The sequence below is a fragment of the Falco rusticolus genome, chromosome 7 (genome assembly GCF_015220075.1).
Source record: "Falco rusticolus isolate bFalRus1 chromosome 7, bFalRus1.pri, whole genome shotgun sequence".
Lineage (NCBI taxonomy): Eukaryota > Metazoa > Chordata > Aves > Falconiformes > Falconidae > Falco > Falco rusticolus.
In genome coordinates this window covers 49,402,255-49,411,729 of record NC_051193.1, presented here as the reverse complement: position 1 = coordinate 49,411,729, position 9,475 = coordinate 49,402,255, and positions in this window count along the sequence as shown.

Here is a 9,475-nt window from a genome sequence, read left to right as displayed (position 1 = left end):
GGAAGCACAGTCTTGTTAGTAGTATTTTTGGACTAGCATCTTTTGTAGTCATAAGCAGCTTGTTTGTTTTAATATTGCAGCATCTATTGTATTTATCATCTGGACCACCATGAAGTTCAGGCTGGTGGACTGTCAGTCGGTAAGTGAATATTTAATACTTTCTGCCGTTTCTGCCTCTTGATAACTTTACATTTGGCAGTGTAAGAGGTGAGATTGGAGGAACAGAATTTTATATGGATTATGTCCAGAGTAATATACCACATGCTAAAATTCTCACTGTTGTGGGTAATGAGCCTTTGTCGGATGCTTTTAGTTCACCTTTGGAAGGAGCGGAGGTCATGGAGTCTCTTCCTCCACAGCCTGTTCAAGTTGTGCTGCTGTTTGCCTTGACAGGACTGGCAGGAGTTATGGGTGGATGATGCCATCTGGCGTTTATTGTTTTCAATGATCCTTTTTGTCATCATGATTCTGTGGAGACCATCTGCTAACAACCAAAGGTTCATCTTTTCTTACCTCTTTCTAAAAATACTGGGTTTTGGGAATGCTTGTTGATCCAGAGAAGTACTGGTGGGTGATTTTAGTTGCTGTATGCTGTTCCATAAGGATTCTAAGCAGAGTGCGTAGGGGCTTGAGGAAAAGTAAGTGTAGGAAGTCACGTAAATAAAACCCAATCTGTTCCTGGTGGTAAACTTACGTAAAAAGAAGTGACTTGAACTTCTGATTATGTAGTTTAGCATAGGTCTTAAAAACAACGAACCACACAGAATAGTGAAGTCGTGTGAATGTTGAGGTAATGAATCTCTTGGGTGGCAAAAGGTATTATTCTAAGATAGCTTTTGTTCTTTCCCTCCTAAAGGTTTGCTTTCTCACCACTGTCTGAAGAGGAGGATGATGATGAGCAGAAAGAGCCAATGTTAAAGGAAAGCTTTGGTAAGAGAAAAGATCTTGTTCACCTAGCTTAAGTGTGGAAGAGATGCTTCTGTGGAGTGAGGTCTCTTGTTCTCTGGTGAAAGTTCATTACTGCTGTAAGAGCAGAGTGCATGCCTCCTTGTTGCCATTGATTTATGTAGTTGTAGAGGAAACATTGGCTTTGTTTAGTGTTTTACGTTGCCTGTTTAGTTCTGGGGCGTTTAGATTGCACTGAACACACTGCTGCTGTTGTGGTTGCTTTACCATGTCCACTGGACTTTGTTTATTAAAAGTGTCAAGTCATAGATTTGGATCCAGTGACGACAAGGGTCTCTAGGATATTGTTGCTAGGCAGTGGTTTAGTTTGCAGTGCTCTTAAAATCCAGTTTAAGGATTTTCGTTTATTATCTCTTCTTTGAACTCTGCAGTCTTCTTCATTTTCCATATCAAGGCCTAAAATGTCCAGTATAAACCTATGGATGAATATGTTTACATACTTATTAATTTACATATGAATGAAAGAATCCTGCTCTGTAACACTAGATTGCGTCTTTCCCTCCACTCACCCTCCTCCTACTGTAAAACCCTCTTCTCTGCCTTCTATCTCCCTACTATGTCCATTGTAACATTGCTCTTCATAAGTTGTGCAAAAGGTAGGGTGACATCCCTGCTGATGCTGTCTGTCCACAAATCAGTTCTGCTGGCATATATCAGTGCTGTTGGGCTTGTTTAGGAGCTGCAGAGCAGTGTATAATCCCTTAGGTGGATTTGCCAAATCAGCTCTCTCTGGCTGTCTGCTGGTTTGGGAGATGCATGTTGCCTCTCAGCTTTTAAGTCAACCTTGTGGCTGGTCAGCAGTCAGTATGTTAAATAAATTTTGGGAGTTGCATATGTCTCAGAATGGTTGAGGTTGGAAGGGACCTCTGGAGGTCATCCTGTCCAAACTCCCTGCTCAAGCAGGGTCACCTAGAACAGGTTGCCCAGGTTCTGTCCAGATGGCTTTTGAGTATCTCTAAGGGTGGAGATTCCACAGCTTCTCTAGGCGACTATGTCTTTGAGTTCTGTGCTGCTGGTGCCTGGCTTAAAAGGACTCGAAATTGGCATTTCCTAAGTAAAATGGCAAAAATCAGGAAAAGCCATGTATTCCACCTGTCAGGAAAAAATACTACAAGCCTTTCAAAGGGAAAGCATTGTCTTAATCATTAACTTTTCCTGTCTTACTCTGTCTCTTTGGATTTGATAAAATATTCTGAACGAACATTAAACTCTTTCACTTGCAGTCTATGAAAAATTACAGTTCAGTTACCCCAATCTTTTTTTCCTTGTCTTCAGAGGGAATGAAAATGAGAAGTACAAAGCAAGAACCAAATGGGAATGTAAAAGCAAACAAAGCTGTGAGTATGCCCTCCCTACCTTGAAGGTTATACCATCTCTCTTGTTTTGTGAGCTGCTGCTGGGAGGCAACCAATATGCAGAGCTTTCAGTCTATAAATGTGAGTTTCATAGTTTGCTTTAGGGTGGGAGTGAGTCAGTTTCATATGTTTACAGTACTTGTGAACAGAAAGTAAGCACGTTTTTCATCTAGTTTCCTGTAAGTGCAATAGAAGCTTTAGAATTCAGTCTGTTCTTTAGGAATGTTTGCATAGTCCAGTATAGATAGAACTGTATAATACCATATTCTGGTAATGAACAATACATTATTTTTAACAAGTTTGTCGGGCTGAGGAGGAGGCTGAGCTGTATTTTAAGTAAATAAATTGCCTTCAAAGTTTGAGATTTGTGATTCATTACTCAAGTGAGTTGATGTGTATATTATTATGTAACTACCAAAGTAGTTTGGATGTAACATTTTTTATATATCTGTGGTTTTTTCCATGTGGTTTACAAGCAGAGGTGGTTTCGCATTCAGCTAGGAGGTAGAAAGTATGTCTCAGTCTTTTAATGGAATTCATGCATAAATTTAAAAGTTGAAAGAACCTGTAGGAATTCACGATAGTAGCATGAATATTTGTCGTTAATGTTTATCTCAAAGGTTAGTTGCAACTGTATTCTACTTATCTGAGGATAACATGAAAATCAAGCTTTTTTACTTTGGGGATGGGGTGATCAAAAAGGGTCAGTTCTCCAACTTCAAAACAAGTGTGCTTGTGTTGTGAATTAGTGTTTACCAGATACAAATGAGAAACGCTGGCAATACCTTTGCAAAATCTAGGTTGTGCTTTTTATAACCTTTTTTAATCTGTAGCATCTTCTAAAGATAATGTTCTTTTGTGGGAGACTAAACTAGATTACATAAGTAACCAAAGTGTCCTGAGGACCTGCTTTTGCTAGTCACCATTAGACTATTATAGAGTTCTCAGTAAGTTATAGGTGGGGGGTTGTTTCTTTTTTTCTTGGAATGTGTTTTCTATAATCCAGAAAGCAAGTTAAAGGTGGGTTTTTTGGGTTTTGGTGGTGTTTTGAACTGACATTATAAATACATTGGTTTTTTGTCAAGTAAGCTGAGAAGAAAAAGGCTTGCATGTGACAGCATTTTGGGAGAACTGACTTTTGTTTTCCATTTAATTTCTGTACTTATAGCAAGAGGATGACCTGAAGTGGGTAGAGGAGAATGTTCCTTCATCAGTGACAGATGTGTGAGTATTTTTATAGTCACAATAAAAGCAGGTTCCTTGCACATAGGAAAATACAATTAGAAATCTTGTATTTTTTAAAAAACAATTATTTTTTTAAAAAAATACATTAGAATGACTTAAAACTTGTATGCTACACTTACATGAGCAGTTACAGAGTTTAGTCTGGAATTGGCCCTCTGACTACTTAGCATGGTTCTGTTTGTGCCTATGCAGTCTGTCGGCCTTACAGTTTGTGCCACTTGAACACATGCTGACTTAACTGTCTCAGACTCTGAAATCATAGACTGATTTGTTTGTACTTCACTGAAGTTAAAATTAAATAAAAAAAAATCCAGAAAACAAGGAACAAACAAACCTTCTCTTTCTGTTCAGTGCTCTGAGAAGTCCTTTGAGTATCTTGCTGAATGTAAACCACTGAATGTCATGTAGGTCTAAATGTTACTTGGAATGTCTGTTGAGTCATTTTTATGTCTCTGGCAATATAGTCAGCTATGTAGGCAGTCCATATCTGTTCTGCTTTTGATAACTTTTACATCCTAAAAATTTCAGTGTCTGTGTCTATAAATTTTTTTTTGTAGCAAAACAAGCTCACAGATCTATTACGTTCACAACTCTGAATGGCTGATTTTGGCAGAGGCTCTGGATTTAAGTACAAAACTCTGCTTGAAGTTAAAGACAAATCAAGTGTAGCTTCAAGAGGATGAAAAAGTGTATTTTTTCAATTGAATTTGTTTTTTCCCCATTCTAGTACTTGTTTTTTGAAGAATGGTAGGATTCCTTAAGAAAACAAGGACTACACTTGTATAAGCTGGGAAAGGGCGCCTAGAGGTAGTCTGCTGCAGGGTTTTCTGTTCTTAAAAGTATGGTCAGGGTTGTGAAGAGATGAGGTCCCAGTGGGTGGGAGATCTATTGTAGCTGATAAGGCTATATGATACTAGTGTAGCTTGTTTGATTTCTGTGATGTGTTTTTGCAGTATGAGACGGTATTGTAAATGTCTTCAGTGTATTTCAGCAGTGTTCCTGTATGAATGATGCAGCTTATTTCATGGCAACGTGGATTGTTCAGTTGGTAATGAGAAGCTTAGAAAAAAAGGATTTTAAAAATGTAAAGGTCATTGAGGATCCTTCTTGGGCTCTTCATCTTTTCTGTGCCTTTCTCTCATTTCTCTGTTTAGTTGAAAGGTCTGGCTTTATTATTGATCTCTTGTGCCCAAAAAGGCTTAAAGTGCAACACAAGACTGAAAGTGATTGTCAATAATATGCTCTCAGTAAGTGCTCTAATTCGCTTAACTATTTTTTTTTCCTTCCCTTCCCTTGCCCCCTGCAGTGCTCTTCCAGCTCTTCTGGATTCAGATGAGGTCAGTAAACTTGCAGTTCAAAATTAGTCTTCTGACATGCCAAAGGAGTCATGAGTCAGCTGTGAAGGGCTTGGCTTACTAGAACTGCACTCTCAGATCTTGCCAGTGCAGCAGTAAAATACTACAAGGAGGGGAAGGGTAGTGGGGGACAACCATGATACAACTGCTTGGAATAGAAATGCGTATTCTAAATGTATATTCTAAAAGAACTGGTGTATCTGCTGTGTAAGTTGTACTCCTGACTTAAAAGGCATATATGAGTGTGCATTTGTTGTGAATGTGCAAAGTATACCACCTTTTTTTAATAATGTAAACTTACTGGGGGAAATGACAACATTGGGCATTTTATTTTCCAGGAAAGAATGATTACACACTTTGAAAGATCCAAAATGGAATGAAGGAGTAGCTTTTTGCTATTGGAAATGGAGACGCCTCTTTTAAAGTTGTTTGGTGGAGCAAGTTCATCCTGCTGATTTATTTCTTGATCTCAGCCTTGGAAGTCTGATGCTTTATTGCCATGAGGGCGTCTTGCTGTGGAAGAAGTTCACAAGGACATTATAAACGTTTTGGAAATTTGAATTTACAACGTTGCTGCAAGTTTGGATTTTTAAGCAATTTAAATGTGTACTGCACCTTCTGTAACTTTTCAAATATTTAATCTGTGAAACTAAAATTCCTAATGTCTGCTTGAGGAGTTTATATTTCAATGTTACAATTGACACTTAGAGGTGTGAACTGCCTGTACCTTTTTGGGGGGGAGGGTGATGACAGAGAGAAATAAGCACTGAAGAAACAACAGACCCATTTTCTGGTAGATAATGGCTTAATGCTGTTGTATGTCATGTGCTGAACATGAATGAAAGGTTTTTAGAGAGAAGCTCCTGTTAATGAAGAAAATTAAGATGCCAGAAAGGAAATATTTGGAAAAGTTACAGTGATATGAGTTTTTAACAAAATCAAGTGCAATTTTATTCATAACACTGTGTAAGAAAGATTTTTCTATTTTAAATGCCATTGACCTATAGGTAACAGCTGCATAGAGCTAACGCTGTTGTGGCACATCTCATTGCCGGCAATGTGGTGGATGCCTAGAAAAATGATTTGCCCCTACCTTCTATGTGTGTTGCATGATTTAATTAAAAAAACCAACACAACAAAACCAAACATCACCAAACCCACTCATGCAGTGCTCCACAAGTGCTTGACTACTCATGTTAAGCAGATATTAACTAGACGTTTCAACAGAACTTTTCTCCCTGCACATGTAACATCTCCCAGCAAGAAGCTGGCACTCTTCTATGATAAGATGGCATTGCTTTTCAGAGGGTGCAGGCACTGCTTACCTTACTTGAAAGAGGCTTTAATAGAAGCCCACAATGCTGGGACCATTCTGCTCCCAGTGTCTGTGCAGACTTGCCTTCCATGTAAGTGATTTGATGATGGGCTTTCCTGTCCCAGTTGGTCCCTGTGGCCAAGAGGTACTCTGAGATCACTGTGTTTAAGTCAAAGTTGTAGATTTCTATTCTATATAATTGCTTTTTGTTTCTCCTTTTCAAATGAAGAAAGAGCTTGTGGACAGTGTTCTGTTTTTATTCGATGCTTGGTTGTAGAGGCTTCATTTGCAATAATTTACACATGGAAACCCATTGTGGACTGTGTGACAAAAGCTCTAATTTGGGTTCATAACCTTTACAGCTGATAATTACCAGGCAAGCAGCAGCACAGCTGGGCTTCTACAGAGCTGCTGTGGCTGCTGTGGAATGGCACAGGGAGTCAGTTTTTCTGGTTCTTCACTCATAGCTATGTCAGCAGAAGTGAACATGTGCCTGTACTTCACTCATTCCACTGTAAGGTCGGGTAGCTTAGCTCTAGTTCATCTTCATCAGCGATTTATGCTGAAACTTGGCACTTTACAGTAGAGTAGCTGAGGCACAAGTGCATAGTGTCTTCTGCTAGCTGTGCTGTGGGGGCAGCAAATCCTCGGTGGATGGGCGAAGAAAAAAAAAGCTGTGGCTGTTACACCTCAGCCTGCCTCAGCAAGAGTTGCTGGAGCTCTTCTGCCATCCCCTTTAGGCCACAGGTAGAATCTTTGAGTAGAGAATACTTCTAATTTGCTATGCTTGATTGATATAGGTGGAAAAAGCATTACCTCCATGTCCTTTTGGGGAGAGGAAATTTTGTGAAATAAAGCTACACAAAACTTGCTATTTAATTTTTTGTTGTTTTTTTTTTTAAGTCCTGTTGTTTTGGGTTTGTTTTGGTTTTTTTTTTTGAGACAAATAGGGGAAAACGTTCTCTATTGGAAGCACAAAAAGGAGTTTGTATGTGCTATTTAATAAAAGCTAGGCGAAGAGTAGAAAGGCTTACATTGTGTCCTTCCACTTTCTTACTATCTGTTCTCTCACAGACAGCATTAACATCTTCACAAAGCTGCCTCGTTTTTTCTTTTAACTCTTTATTGCACGGTATTTATAATGCAGTTATTCCCAATAGCGCTTCTTTCTTGTGAAGTTTGACAATAGAGTGGAAGTATGTCACTTGAAAAGCTAATATAGATAGGGCAAAGAAGACATTTCTGAACAAAAGGGAAAGACCTAGACCATTTTCCTAATTGCCTTCATAGTTTTTATGAATAATTTAAATATTCATATTTATATTTTATATAATTTATATAATTCAAATAATTTAAAGACCAAAATAAATTTAGTAGCAGCATGGTGCTTTCAGCCTACAGCTAACGGTGATCTTGGGCAGTTCTCTCTGCCTTCTATCCTTCCATCCCTGTAGTAACTTCCATCAGTATTTGAAGTTGTTCTGAATTCCACAGGGGGCTCGCTGCTCCCTCAGTTACCTGTTCTTGGGTTTCTGCTAGTTTGGCAGAGTTCGTGTCCTTGGAAGGTAGCATCTGCTTCCTAGCATGCAGCAGGCATGTGCTGTGACTTCCCTGTTTGCAGGCTTACAGAGAATGTTCATCAAAGCCCAGTTCCCACAGTATCATGCAGGCTATGGGCTCATGCAGAGCTACTGCCGCAACTATGATTGTGGAAGAGGTGGCTAAAAGCAGTAGATGAGATGTGGGTGAGGAGTGACGTGTATGTGCGCATGGCAGTTGCAGTAACCTGGCCTCTCCCCTGACAGCATGTTTGGTCTACTAAGGAGGTCTTTGCCTCTCTGGATTCCTGATTTTGTTCCTAAAGATGTGGGAGCTCTGTGACATGTCAGGAAAGCTCCATCAGCAAGCTAGTTTGCTAGGATGCACAAAATCAGAAATCCTGCAGGATTGTTACCTTGAATTATGTAGATGGGGGAAGACTTCATTCAAATTCATACCCGTTCTTTCAAAACGGGTACTGTAATTTTAAAACAAACTGTATGGACTACTCTGAAGACCTGGTGAGTGGGAGGGAGAAAACATATCTACTCTTTAGGTCTAAGATCTGCAGAAGTTTTTGGTGACTAGAATAGTATGTAGAACCTGAATTTTCTTTAGGAAATTGGGCTGCTGGCCAAATATTTTCAACAAGCTGTTCTTAACTGAGATAATGCTCTACTAAATGTCTGCCAGGAATTCAAATTTAGAGGGAGTTTTTTAGAGTTCCTGTGCCTGATGAGTTTTCTGTGTGTGGATTTATTTGTGAGAAGTAGCTGTGATATTACTGATGCAATCATACCATGTGCGTGTAATGCAGAAAACTGAAAACAAATTCACAGTGAAGCAGATGATGTTGACCGGCTTTTCATTAGGGTGACAAGATGTTCCTGCTAGGAGTGCCAGAGGAGGGACTGAGTAATAAGGGATCATGTGGCATGGTGAAGAAATGCAACAGGCTTGATAGCACAGAGTGAGTCAGGATCATAAGACCTGGGGTAAGGAAGGGTATGTTTGTCTTTTTCTGCAGATGTAGGGGTGTGTGAGTTTGTGGGCTTTTTAAAAACCTTCCTGTACACTTTATATGGTATTTTGTTTGTGAAAGGAAAAGTATGCTACTTTTTAAAACCTGAAGAGGTGTCTTGCACGTAATTTGCATTCTGGTAAAAATCAGGTGAAGTCCTGATTACTTGGTGTTAGTGAAACTTAAATTTTCTTTCACTAAATTGGTGCTATCACTGTATTCCTTTTGTAGGAATCCTAGGTCAAGGAGACGAGATACGTGCCTGAGCCATAACTGTCAACTTGCAGTTCTGGTACCTGTGAAGGGGATGTGACTTAGCATGGCTTTGTGCTCTAGCAAGGTTTCATTCCCGAGCAGGAAAGAAGCTGGATGCAAGAATACCACACTTGTTCGCCTGTTCCTGTGCTTCGGTCTCCCAGCACAGAGCATCCTCAGTCCCCTTTTTCTAAAACAGTGGTCTCTGTCAGTGAAGATGCTCACCAATCAGCACGATGTGCTTTTTCAGTTCGGTTCAATTAGTTTAGATTCTAGGCCAGTGGTGGTGAACGTTGCACCTCTCTGTGACCAAAATGCCATCGTGGCCTGTTCTGGAAGGGACAAGGTAGCAAGTGAAGATTCCTTCCCAGAGACTGAGCTTCACCTGCGAAGTTCATTGGAGAAGTTAATTACGGTAAAGCGT